Raw genomic sequence first — 14,042 nt, 5'->3', positions numbered from 1 at the left:
CGTCTGCCTATATCGCCGCCATCTTCTTTCCTCTGTACTTTATTTTTTTAAAAAAATATTTTTATTGATTTCAAAGAAGAAAGGAGAAAGAGAGAGAGAGAGAGAGAGAGAGAGAGAGAGAGAGAGTGAGAGAGAAACATCAGTGGTGAGAGAGAATCATTTATTGGTTGCGTCCTGCACACAGCCCCTCCCCCCCACTGCACTGGTGATGGAGCCCACAACCTGGGCATGTGCCCTGACAGGAAATCGAACCATGACCTCCTGGTTCATAGATTGATGCTCAACCACTGAGCCAGGCCCGCTGGGCCCTATGCTGTACTTCACATCTCTGGAACTATTTTATAGCTGCCAATTTGTACTTCTTAATCCCTTCACCTTTTTCACTCATCCCCCTCCACCATCCTCCCATCTGGTAACCATCAAAATGCTCTCTGTATCTGAGTTTGTTTCTGTTTTGCTTATTCATTTATTTTGTTTTTTAGATTCCACATATAAGTGAAATTACATGGCATTTGTCTTTCTCTGTCTGACTTCACTTAGCACAATACCATCCATGTTGTTGTATGTGGCCCATCCATGTTGATGCAGATGGCAAGATTTCATTCTTTTTTATGGCTGAGTCATATTCCATTGTATATATGCACCACTTTTCTTTATGCATTTATCTATTGATAAACATTTAGGTTGCTTTCGTAGCTTGGCTATCATAAATAATGCTGCAATGATCATATGAAAGAGTGTCTTTTCAAGTTAGTATTTTAGGTTTCTTTGGATAAATACCTAGAAGTGGAATTGCTGGATCTCATTTTCTTGTCCATTCAGCCACCATATGTCTTTTGATTGGGGAACACTGAGAATTCTAACTTTTGAGAAGTCATGAACTTAGTTTCTGCTTCGTAGAACTATATGTGCCAAGACATCCTTGATTACGATTGGGTCGCAGGTTTTCTTTCTGTTTTGGTTTGGTTTGATAGGGGTTGTGGGTGGGGGGAGTTGTGGTTCAGATGCACAGAATTCAATTAATCAGACTCCTCAGTTCTTGGCACACAATTGTTATTCTGTGCAAAGTTACTCTCCTGTTTCATTTTGTTATTTCTCCCTTCACTCCTTATCTCACCCCCATTTTCTTTAAAAGCACACAATCTAAAGGCTTTTCCCAATGGTCACCAATAGAGGTTTGGAATAGTCCAAGAATCTCTTAAAAAAACAAAAACAAAACAAAAGCCAATTTTTTTAAAGAGAATGCTATATATATTGAAAATATTAAGTATGTCCCCTTACCCCCCATTGACCCCATGTATATTTTTTATTGTTGATAGTATTATAGATGTCTTCCACTTATTCCCCTTTACCCTTGTCCTCCCAGCCTCTACCCACCTCCCTCCCCCCAGGTCTTCACCACCCTATTGCCCGTGTCCATGGGCTATGCTTATAAGTATATAAGTTCTTTGGTTTATCTCTTCTTGTTCCCCCAACAAGAAGGTATGTCAGTCCATTCCATACCTCCAATCAGAAAGAATGTATGCACCCTATGTTCATAGCAGCGTTATTTACAATAGCTAAGATTTGGAAACAGCCTGTGTGCATCAGTAGATGAATAGATAAAAAAGCTGTGGGAGCCCTAACCGATTTGGCTCAGTGGATAGAGCATCGGCCTGTGGACTCAAGGGTCCCAGGTTCGATTCTGGTCAAGGGCATGTACCTGGGTTGCGGGCGCATACTCAGTAGGGAGTGTGCAGGAGGCAGCTGATCGATGTTTCTGACTCTCTCTATCCCTCTCCCTTCCTCTCTGTAAGAAATCAATAAAATATATTAAAAAAAAAGCTGTGGGGCGTTTACACAATGGAATACTATATAGCTGTAAAAAAGAGGGATCTTTTATCCTTTGGGAGAGCATGATGGACCTGGAGACTATTATGCTAACTGAAATAAGCCAATATGAGAAAGACAATTATCACATGATTTCACTGATTTGTGGAATCTAATGAACAAAATGAATTGACTAATAAAATAAGAACCAAAGCAAAAGCCAGTTCTTGTTGACCAATGTAGGTGATTGTAGAACATGCAGCGCCAGTGTAATAAGCAAGTTGCAAAAGGAGCATAACTCGAATTGGATAACATTCTAGTGGTCTTTTTTTTTACCTATAAAAATGAAGGTAATACTGAGGTTAGTGAACAGGTTCCATATCTAATTTAAAAATATACAATAAAGAAAAATGAAATAATTATGTAATGCTTATGATTTTGAGGAGAAAAGTTATATAAATATCAGCAAGCTTTCAATTACTGAATAAGCTAAATAAAGAAGCAGCAGAAATCTTTGTGAATTAATGGGAAACTTCAGAAGTCTTTGCTTATTGATATGTCAACTACTCTAAGATTGTGCGGTTAACTCACTGATCTGGAAAAACACATTTTAAACCAGTGTGAGATGCGGCTAATTGACTAATCAGAGTAAGAAAGGCCCAGATGACTTTTTAGAATAATTCACATCAGAGTGGATATCGACAGGGCAGATGGTGGATGGCACTGAAAGGCAGATTTAATTTATTTACTCTTGGTTTTCTAGTGTTGGTAATTTTAATTAAAGTGAGTAAAACACAAAATCTTGTTTAAGCATTCTTTTCCTTCTCAACATGAAAGGTGTTGACACATCCTCTCACTGAGTTGGGAAGATAAAGGCAAGGGAAAGGATTGGAATTTGGTGTAAATTAACATATCACAGGGCCCTTGTGTCTGTAAAAGGTGAGGACACAAACATGTGTTAATGTAACTCCAACTGTAAGGAAGGCTGTCAAGGCATGTGTGTGTGTGTGCTTGGCCAAATGCCATGGATTCCAGACGTAATTTCATTTGATGAATTTTATTATAATTAACACAAGGAGCTGCACCAACTCAGAACTCTTAACTCAATTATCTTGGGACAAGAATCGTATTTTGCAGAGATTTGGGAACCTTCTGGGATTATGTCCTCAAACTTGCAATTAGGGTTTCTGCTTTGCAACCTCGTGTGGCTTACAAGTAGAACTTGGGAGCGCCTCAGGGTGGGGCCTCGGATGTGACTGTTGTTTGCAAAGCACTAAGTTCACTGCTGGAGAAAACCAGCAGTCACCTTTTGTGTACATGCCATTATTCCTTTAAGTCTGGTAGAGCTCATCTCTAACATTTAGCAGTTCATAAAAGCAATACAGTTTACATGAGTACATTAATAGTATGCAGAGGGCTATCCATTTTAATAAGCAAAATTTTTGAGGTAGACAGGGTAAACAAAAGGGAAATTAATACAGGGAGTTATTTCTTCACATCGTGAATAGGGACAGCTCATTTCCTGATATGTCTGGAATAAAAGCTTAGATTTGGAGAAGAGCTGCCTGGAAGGAAATGTGGACGCTCCAACTTTCGGACGGGCTCTTCCTGCAGAGCTGGGCTCAGCTCACAACTTGGATACTGTCATAGCAGTCTGCCCTTTCAAACCCTCCTTGGGAAACTAATTAGCAGAATAATAAAAAGGCAAGATCAGCTCTTGTCTTCCAGGTTGGGGATATAAAAAAAACAGTAGTTCTAATTAGCAATAATTAAAATTTAATTAAGAAGCTCTTTGCAATCCTTCCCCCTCCTCCCTCCTTCACGGGTGCTTGCCAGCTCTTGGCCGCGGAGCTGTTTTTATGCCTGTGGTGCTGAATCACAGCTTAATCATAAGCCTTAGATCACAGCTTACCCGGCCCTTCACGCTAATCACCAGTCCTTCCAAGAGGGGCAAGTAAATATTCTAGATTTTAAAAAGATGGGCAATTCACTTTTTTCAATTTTATAATCACATATTGTGATTCTTCTCCCCTCTTTATCAGCTGATTACAAATACCATTGCTTTTCTTTTTAAATTCAGTATTTGTTCCCCCATTTCTACCCCTAGTTGAAACAAGAGGACAATAGATCTCCAAGAGTATGAAATATTTGAACCCAAATGTCAACTTTTATGCTTTAAAGTAAAGCATGAAATTGGCTGAAGAATAAAAAATCTAAGACATTGGTGAAACCATACATTCAAAAAATGAAAGTATTTGACTGTTAAAAATAAAACAGCACACTGTAGATAAAGGTTAAGGAAAGCAAATACAATACTTGATGCTCATCACAAGCTTTATAGAGTCATCTAAGTCTTAATTTGAATCTACAATATTTCAAATTATAAAAAGGAACTCCTCTGAATTGTATGCTTTAATGTGGCTACAATGGTGAATTTTTTTGTTATGTGACTATTATCTCAATAGTAAAAAGAACTCAAATTTTGATTTTGTCCTAATTAAGTCACATAGTTTACAGAAAGGGGAACCCCCCCCCCCCAAGATTTGATAGATCATTATGAGCAAAAGAAAAAGGAAATAATCAAGAACAGAGAAATTAGGTTTTTAAAAGCCATTGGACTAAGAAATATAACCCCAGTTCTTTAATTATTAAGGGAAGGGCTCTGAATATGCTCCATTATCTTAATTATGTTTCTGAAGCAAACATTATTTCAAGGTGATAAAAGATGACATGACACTAAAGGTAAAACCACAGCAGATGTTACATGAGTAACAAGCCAATAGGCCCGCATTCTGATAATTTCTTCCCCTCTAGACATGTTCTCATTAATCTGTGATTAATAGGATTTGAGTATAGTAAATGATGATGATCTATTGTCTGTCTTTGTTGAACACCATGGAGAGAGTAATTTGTCAGCTCAGCTTTTGTGTGACTATTTAATAGCAAAGAGGGAGAGAGGAGAGACGCTAATCTTCTAATTGGCATCTATAGAGAAGGTCTCGGTGAATACTGCCTGTATGGGAACAGCCCAGTATAATTCCTATGCCTGAGGAAAGCAAATGTGGACTGTATGTTTCTTTTATGTAATTGTGTCTTACAGGGAAAAAGGCAGGTTGGGATAAAGAAGAAACAACAGTGGTGAAACAATCTTAAGAGATAATAAGCCAACATTTATTAACCTATTTATGAGCCTTTACAATTGTAGTGACTTGCTAATTTTTGCTAAAAAGTAGACAAAAATTTTAAAAATCACTTTTGGTTTAAAAACAATTGCTCAGATGGACCGAAAAAACAATATATAAAATAAAAAGCCACCACCATCATAATTAGTTGCTTGGTCTTGTTTAACAATAAAGAATGCCTTAACATTATGATTGTAAAAATTGTAATTAAGTCATTAATCAGATATTTTAAACTAAAATGATTTGATGATTAGTCCTATCAAATCTGTGGTGGAATATTCTTAAAATGCCTATATCTTAATCAGAACAAGATGTGAAATTGCTTTTCTCCTTTCTCTCATTTTATCTTTAAAAGTTTTTGGCACATTTTTTCTATATTTTATGCACTCTTCAGGTTGCTGGAAATGAATAAAACAAGGGCTCACTGGGAAAACATATTTACAATGCATAAAAGCAACCATGATTAGCATATGTAGACTATATAAAAAACTATTATTGATAAACTGTTAGGAGAAATTGGCAAAGAATAAAAACAGACAATTGACAAGAGAAAATCTAATATGGGTCATAAACATATGACTAGATAGGTGCTCAATACAACTAATCCAGGAAATTTAACACAAAACGATAAGACCCCACCTATATCCATCAGGCTGGCCAAAATTAAAAATGTTTGTCTAGAGCCAAATTGGGGACTCAAAGTCTGGTGGGAGTAAAAATCAATCACTCTAGAGAGCAATTTTTCAATATCTAGTAACTCACCTTGTTGTTGTTTTGTTAATCCTCACCTGAGGATATTTTTTCCATTGCTTTTTAGAGAGAGTGGAACGGAGGAGAGAGAGAGAGAGAGAGAGAGAGAAAGAGAGAGAGAGAGAGAGAGAGAGAGAGAGAGAGAGAGAGAGCTGTGAGAGAGACACATCAATTGGTGGCCTCTCTTACGTGCCCCAACTGGGCCCAGGGACTGACCTGCAACCCAGGTATGTGCCCTTGACCAGGAACTGGGCCTGGGAAGTGTCAGTGCATGGACTGATGCTCTAACTACTGTGCAACCAGGGCTCGTAACTCAGTTTTAATTTGTTAATATTTATAGCAATTCTATTTCTAGAACTATAGCCCAAAGAAACCCTTGCACATGTGCACAAAGAGACCTGTAGAGGAATATTCACTGCAGCTTTGTTTATAAGAGTGAAAATAGTGGTTTTGGCATTTTGGGGGGCAAAAGGACAAACACTAGATTCCAGCTTCTAGGAACAGTGCTAACATCATTAGGCAGACTTCTTGTTTTTCCAATTTTTGTTTTTGTTTTCATGAACTTGAAAATTTAGTTTAATTTCTTGGTGCCTCAGTTTCTTTATCTATAAAATAAGGGGGTGGATAGACAATCTTTTTATTTGCCACAAATTTATGTGGAGGTCAGAAGCCCAAATTCAGTTTCCCTCGGCTGAAGTCAAGGTGTCAGCAGGGCTGGTTCCTCCTGGAGGCTGAGGGAAGAGTCCATTTCCTTGCCTGTTTCCAGCTTCCACAGTCCCTGGCTTGTGGTCCTTCCTCCACTTTAAAGCACACCACTCCGATCTCTACTTTTATCAACAGACAGTCTTTTAAGGTACCTTCCAGTTCTACAGCTTTAAGATTCTATTCCCTCCCCCAAACACTAATCCTTATTTGTATGAAACCAAAACAGATAAACAAGATTTTCCAAGATTTATTACCAAGTTAGTAATGAGGCAGGATAAGAAGAAGCCAGGAGAATTCCTGGGCAAGTGGAATGGGGAAACTAAGACGAGAAAATTAAACAAGACCAAGCAACTAAAAAAAATTATCTTAATAGTTGAAAGCATTACAGATGTACCTCCCTTCTCCCCCCACGCCCCTCTCCCCATTGATCCCTTTGAGCCTGCCCTCAAGGCCAAACGATTTGAACAACTTGCAGCCAGCTAGTGAATCACAAGACCTTATCTTCCCTGGCCATCCTTGGTCCTTACTTGAGAGCAAATGATTTATACCTCCCCTCCCTAAACAGAGAATATATAGCTTAAATTACCCTGGTTGGGGAAATAAAGGACAGAGACCCAATTCATGCCATTTGTGCCAGATAAACTCAAGGATGGGTGAAGTCAGGGGAACAAATACCAAAAACCTGATTAAAGCCAGGCAGACCCATGATAAAGGTAAAACAGTAAAGCAGACCAAAGGATAATCCCAAACTCCCTTCTATGCTCATTTTGACTCATCAGCATATTAAAAACATCTGGAAAACTGATGAATATTATAATGAAAGCCTCCCCTAAGATTCTCCCCCCTGAAGAGAGATAAAAACCCTCAAAACAAAGACCCAGTGAGGGCTCACTCTAGAGCTTGCCCGTGCCCCGTCTGGAGAATGAACTTTTTTTTTTTTAATTAAATCTTTATTGTTCAGATTATTACAGTTGTTCCTCTTTTTCCCCCCCATAGCTCCCCTCCACCCGGTTCCCACCCCACCCTCTGCCCTTACGCCACCCCACCCCCACAGTCCTCATCCATAGGTGCACTATTTTTGTCCAGTCTCTTCCCGCATCCCCTACACCCCTTTCCCCTGTGAGAATAATCAGTCCACTCCCTTTCTATGCCCCTGATTCTATTATATTCACCAGTTTATTCTGTTCATCAGATTATTTATTCACTTGATTTTTAGATTCACTTGTTGAGAGATGTGTATTTGTTGTTCATAATTTGTATCTTTACCTTTTTCTTCTTCTTCCTCTTCTTAAAGGATACCTTTCAGCATTTCATATAATACTGGTTTGGTGGTGATGAACTCCATTAGCTTTTTCTTATCTGTGAAGCTCTTTATCTGACCTTCAATTCTGAATGATAGCATTGCTGGGTAAAGTAATCTAGGTTGTAGTTCTTGCTATTCATTACTTTGAATATTTTTTGCCACTCCCTTCTGGCCTGCAAAGTTTCTGTTGAGAAATCAGCTGACAGTCATATGAGTACTCCCTTGTAGGTAACTGACTTTTTTTCTCCTGCTGCTTTTAAGATTCTCTCTTTGTCTTTTCCTCTTGGCTTTTTAATTATGATGTGCCTTGATGTGGTCCTCTTTGGATTTCTTTTGTTTGGGGTTCTCTGCACTTCCTGGACTTGTAAGTCTATTTCTTTCACCAGGTAGGGGAAGTTTTCTGTCATTATTTCTTCAAATAGGTTTTTAATATCTTGCCCTCTCTCTTCTTCTGGCACCCCTATAATTTGGATGTTGGTACGCTTGAAGTTGTCCCAGAGGCTCCTTACACTATCTTCATATTTTTGGATTCTTTTTTCTTTTTGTTTTTCCAGTTGGGTGTTTTTGCTTCTTTGTATTTCAAATCTTTGACTTGATTCTTGCGATCTTCTAGCCTGCTGTTGGAACTCTGTATAATATTCTTTATTTAAGTCAGTGTATGCTTAATTTCTAGTTAGTCCTTGTTCATATCCTTGAGGGTCTCACTAGATTTCTTAAGGGTCTCACTAAATTTATCAGCGGTTTCTAGAAAGTTCTTGAAAAACCTTATAACCGTGGTTTTGAACTCTATATCCAGTAGTTTTCTTTCCTCTATTTCTGTCATTTGTGACCTGTTTCTTTGTCTCCGCACTTTTTATGCTTCTCTGTGTTGATAGAGTGGCTTTCTGTGCTCAGTGTCCTATAGGGCCAAGTGGCTCAGCCTCCCCAATTACCTGAGGTGGACACTCTTGGTGCACCCCTTTGTGAGCTGTGTGCACAGTCTTGTTGTAGTTAAGCCTTGATTGTTGTAGGTATCACTGGGAGAAATTGACCTCCAGGCCAATTGGCTGTGAGAATCAGCTGTGTTTGCAGTGGGAGAACTTCTGTGCAGAAGACACCCTTCTGGGGCAAGACTTGCTTCAGTGGGGCTTTGGTGCTCACTGAGTCTGCCCCCTGAGTGTGTCCCTTATGGATCTGAGGAGTTGTAATCTGGATGGTCCCACTCTGACCACTGGGTACACTGGCTCTTGTATCTAAGGAGGCGCTAATTTAGCCTCTGCCTGAGGCTACCTAGCAGGAGCTACAGAGAGATCTGCAGGTTCCTCTTCTTTGTTTTGGATTTGGAGGTGCCCAGATGAGGCCCAGCTGTGAAGCAATGCAAGCTGCTGTGGGGCCTTGGGCCTTCTTTTGGAAGTTCTGGGTCTCTCTGACCCAGCTGCAGCTTGTTAGGTAATTTTCCGATTGCAAAGGGCCAGGCCTTTCATATGCAAAAGCCTCTGCTGCAGCTTGGGTGGGGCGGGATCTCGGAATCAACAGGGCGGAACAAGAAGTTATGGCTGATCCTCAGCCCTGCCCTATGGGGCCCCACATCTCAGTGTCCCGGGATTCGCTCCAAGCACCTCTGAGAGAAAGCCGCCCTCGAGTTCCACCTGAAGCCAGACAGTCCAGTTTCTCCCTGTATGAGTCTGGGTCCCCAGAGACTCGCCTGGAACTGGGGTTCAGAGCAGTCGGGAGCTTGTGCCTCCCTCCCGATTGCAAAAGACACCAGCATCCTCTGTTGCCAGCCCCTTTCTGCGCGCGCTCAAGCCTCCGTACCTCTGCACTTTACTTCCGCAGCTCCTCTGAGTCTCAGTGTGCTTTTCTCTTTCCTTCTAGTTGTAGAATTTCCACTCAGCCAGCCATCCTGTGGTTCTGGATGATGTCCGTTTTGTCTTTTAGTTGTATTTTTGAAGTGGTTGTGCAAGGCAGCAATTCCTGGTATTTACCTATGCCGCCATCTTGGTTTCTCTGAGAATGAACTTTTTACTTCCTCTTAAACTCTAGGGGTCCCCAGGAGACTTACAATAAGGGGAGCAGAAGGCAGCAGCAGCTTGTCATGGGTTTGCCCCCTGATCTGGTCTCCAAGGCCCCTTTTTCTCTGACTTTCCAGTGAGCTAAAAGAGCCCCTCCTTGGCTCACTTCTTTCATACAGGTTTTTAGGAGCCAACGCAGAGCACCGCCTGCTCTCCTTTTGCTTCTTCTGCCCTTAGTCCTTTGTGTGTTTCACTGTCCCCAGCTTTAATAAACATACTCTCAAAAATCAATCTGTTCGCTCAATCCCTAGTAGGGGGCGTGCAGGAGGCAGCAAATCAATGTTTCTCCGTTTCTTTCCCTCCTTTCTCTCTCTCTCTCAAAATCAATAGAAATATTTTTTTAAAAATAAAGAAAAAGAAATGCTCTTCCACTTTCTTACCAAAAAAAAAAAAAAGCAAGTATTTGGTAAATAAATTTTTGCAAGGCCACCCAAAAACAATGAGACACAAAGGGGAATCTAGCAAACAGATTTTTGCTTTAATCCTTCCTATCTCACACTTAATTCATATGTGCTAAAGTGAGTATGCTCAAGTTTCCTTCCTGGAGCAGGATTTTCTACTGAATCTCTTTAGGCTGGTAAGGGAGGGAGGTGTAAAAAAACAACAACCGCCGAGACCGGTTTGGCTCAGTGGATAGAGCGTCGGCCTGCGGACTGAAAGGTCCCGGGTTCGATTCCGGTCAAGGGCATGTACCTTGGTTGTGGGCATATCCCCAGTAGGAGATGTGCAGGAAGCAGCTGATCGATGTTTCTCTCCCATCGATGTTTCTAACTCTCTATCTCTCTCCCTTCCTCTCTGTAAAAAATCAATAAAATATATTTTAAAAAAAAACAAAAACAAAACAAAAACAACAACAACCCACAAATCCTCTTTCTGAAGTTGCTAGGCTTTAATTGTTTTCAGTTTGAAATCATGGCACATTCTGGGGAGACTTGTTCTCAACCCCACAACAGCATAATGATTCAATATTTGTATGTATTGTGAAATGGTAACCATAATAAGGCTAGTAACATCTGACACCATACATAGTTATAAATATTTTTTGTGTGATGAGAACTTTTAAGAACTACTCTCTTAATAACTTTTAAATATGCAAAATACAGTACGATTAACTATAGTCACCATTCTGTACTTGACATCCCCATGAATTATTTATTTTTCTATATGTTTTTATTGATTTCAGAGAGAGGAAGGAAGGAAGAGAGAGTTAGAAACATCAATGATGACAGAGAGTCATCAATCAGCTGCCTCCTGCACATCTTCTATTAGGGGTTGAGCCTGCAACCTGGGCATGTGCCCTGACCAGAAATTGAACCATGACCTCCTGGTTCATGGGGTCAATGCGCAGCCACTGAACCACACCAGCCAGGGCTGAATCACTTATTTCATAACTGGAACTTTGTACTTTCTGACCCCATTCACCCATTCTGTCCTCCCTTACCTCCCTTCCTCTGGCTATCACCAATCTGCTCTTTGTTTCTATGAGTTTGTTTTGCTGTTGTTACTGCTTTTAGATTCTGCATGTAAGTAAGATCATAGGATACTTGTCTTTCTCTGTCTAATTTATTTCACTTAGCATAATGTTGTCACAAATGGCAAGTTTTCATTCTTTTTTTATGGCTGAATAATATTCCGTTGTGTACATATAGCATTTCTTTCTTTAATCTCTTATTTTTTGGCTTTTGTCTTCACTCTACAAGACATATTCTAAAAGTAACTGTTCTTGGCTTGCAAACCACATATCTAATAAGGGGTTAATATCCAAAATATATAAGGAACTCATATACTGAATAGCAAAAAAAGGAAATAACCAAGTTTAACCCGGCTGGGGTGACTCAGTGGTTGAGCATCGTGCCAGGCACCAAAAGGTCACTGGTTTGATTCCTGGTAAGGCACATGTCTGGTTTGTGGGCTCAATCCCCAGTGGGAAAGTGCAGGAGGCAGCTGATTGATGTTTCTCTCTCATCAATGTTTCTATCTCTCTCCCTCTCCCTTCCTCTCTCTAAAACCAATAAAAATATTTTTTAAAAGGAAATAAAAGAAATAACCTAGTTTAAAAATGGACAGATTTCTGGTCAAAATGGAGGCATAGGTAAATGTGGTACTTACATCCTCCCACAACCACACCAGCATTCAACTAAAGTACAGAACAACCATCATTCAGAACTGCCTGAAAGCTGGCAGAATGGATGTCCTACAACTAGAGAAGTAAAGAAGAAAGCATGTTGAGACTAATAGAGGGGCGGAGGTGCCAGGAGATGTTAGGAGACCCAGACACATACAGGGGAGGAACTGAATTGTTTGACAGCGGGGCAGGAACTCGGGGGTGGCCTCCTACCAGATGGAGGTGCTCGCAGGGGTCATTGTTCCTATGCCGAGACCTTCCCTGTCCCAGGGCTGACAGGAAACCATATCTAAGTCCTCATAAACCTGGAGCACACTGTTTGCCCTACCCTGGTGTTTCCCTGAGATCCTGCCCCATCTAATTTGCAGCCCCACCCAAGCTGTTTGCAGCAGCTTTTCCATATGAATTAACTATTTTTAACTATGTTTAATAAAATTGTACTGTAACAGTATATTTAAGTAGTCATATGTGGTAGAAGTTAGAAAATTTAGTAATTATAGGGAAAAAAAGATTCCCCAAATGATTAATCCTAGAAGACTAGAGTGCAATGATCTGTTTTATTTGACAAAGATGTTAAATACTACTTCGAAGCTTTGCAAATTTAAAGACCATAAAAAAATGGACCTTAACTTTCTTCAACTTGTGCAAAGTTTGTTTGCTTGGCAGACCAGTGAACGGTAGGACATAGGAAGTAAGTGTATGTTTAGTTCTGTTGTTTATGGGTTGCATGACTTCATTCTTGCTCACCCAGGTAACTTGGCAGACATAGTAACTTTGAATAGTTCTTGCAAAGCTGTTTGATGGCAGTGGGGTGGACAAGGAACTCTGAGGCCAAAGAATCTTTTTCTTTAAAGAAATTTTTTTTTTATTGATTTCAGAGAGGAAAGGAAAGGGAGAGAAAGATACAAACATTAATGATGAGAGAGAATCATTGATCGACTGCCTCTTGCATACTCCCTACTGGGAATTCATCCCATAACCTGGGCATGTGCCCTTGACTGGAATCGAACCCGGGATCCTTCAGTCCACAGGCTGACACTCTATCCACTGAGCAAAACAAGCTAGGGCAAGAATCTTTTTCCTGCACTTGGTGTGTTAACTAATTCTTCAAGCGCTCACTGTTTTTGCCCTCAGAACTTTGCAGTCAGTTGCTTTACTCTCTGCTGTAATGTGGATGCTGGGCCTGTGGGTTAGGGATTGTCTCTTCTTTTCTCTGTGCCTGGTCATGACTATGAGGCAACAATACACTTTCATGGAATGAAGTGACACCTGACTCTTGTACCTTAGCAAGCCCAGAGTCTCATTTTTCTCTGCTCTGATATTCTTTGTGTGCAGCCCAAGAGGCCACCGCACTTCCCATCCATCCACTTTGCTTAGTACTTTGGTACTTGGGAATCAAGCTGTGGGAGTAACTTTCTATCTGGCTTATGCCTGAAATGAAACAGGTGATGCTGGGAGTTTTAGAACATTTAGAATCTGAATCCACATCCTTCTTTTCTGTGTAGTATGCCATCCAGTTTATCTTCTTAGTCAAAATGGTGTTAACAACTTCACAATAAGTACTTTTTGAAAGCTTAGATCAAGGGCAATTCTGGCTTGCAATCAAATGGTATTTTTCAAAGCAGTCTTTATGGCCCCTTACTGATACGGTGTGCAAGAGATTAGATTGGTACTCTCAATATTCAGCTCAAAACAAACGTGGCAGAAGGAGAGTGTTTCTTCGCCTGTTACCAGTTGACAAACACTACAAATGTTGTCATCACAAACTGTTCCTCTTTATTCATAGTGCCTGTCCAGCTCAGCGCACCACCGCAGCCTTTCTGTGCATTGGGCTCCTGCAGTACGTCTTTATTTTAAATAAATAGCAGTTGGACATTGTTGTACAGCCCTGAGTGGTTGGGAAGTCTTATTATGAAAAATGACAGAGTAGAATAGAGTCTGTGGATGAATCAAAGGAAGAAGATAGGATTGGATTAACATCATTAAAGTATCCCTAACAAAAGCAGAAAAGTTCAGACAGTTATAAAATTATGTTAGCCCAGCAAATTGGCTCAGAGGTTGAGCGTCGACCCATGAACCAAAAGTTCACTGGTTCAAATCCCAATCAGGACACATGC

General features: G+C 40.3%; 1 pseudogene; it reads right to left on the bottom strand.

The window, feature by feature from the left end:
- Window positions 1-13,078: 13,078 nt before the first annotated feature.
- On the bottom strand, window positions 13,079-13,709 carry LOC118662981 (annotated as a pseudogene).
- Between the last annotated feature and the right edge of the window lie 333 nt (window positions 13,710-14,042).

The sequence above is a fragment of the Myotis myotis genome, unplaced genomic scaffold (genome assembly GCF_014108235.1).
Source record: "Myotis myotis isolate mMyoMyo1 unplaced genomic scaffold, mMyoMyo1.p scaffold_m19_p_1, whole genome shotgun sequence".
NCBI lineage: Eukaryota > Metazoa > Chordata > Mammalia > Chiroptera > Vespertilionidae > Myotis > Myotis myotis.
The sequence above is the reverse complement of the archived record's forward strand: the minus strand, read 5'-3'. Positions and strand labels throughout refer to the sequence as shown.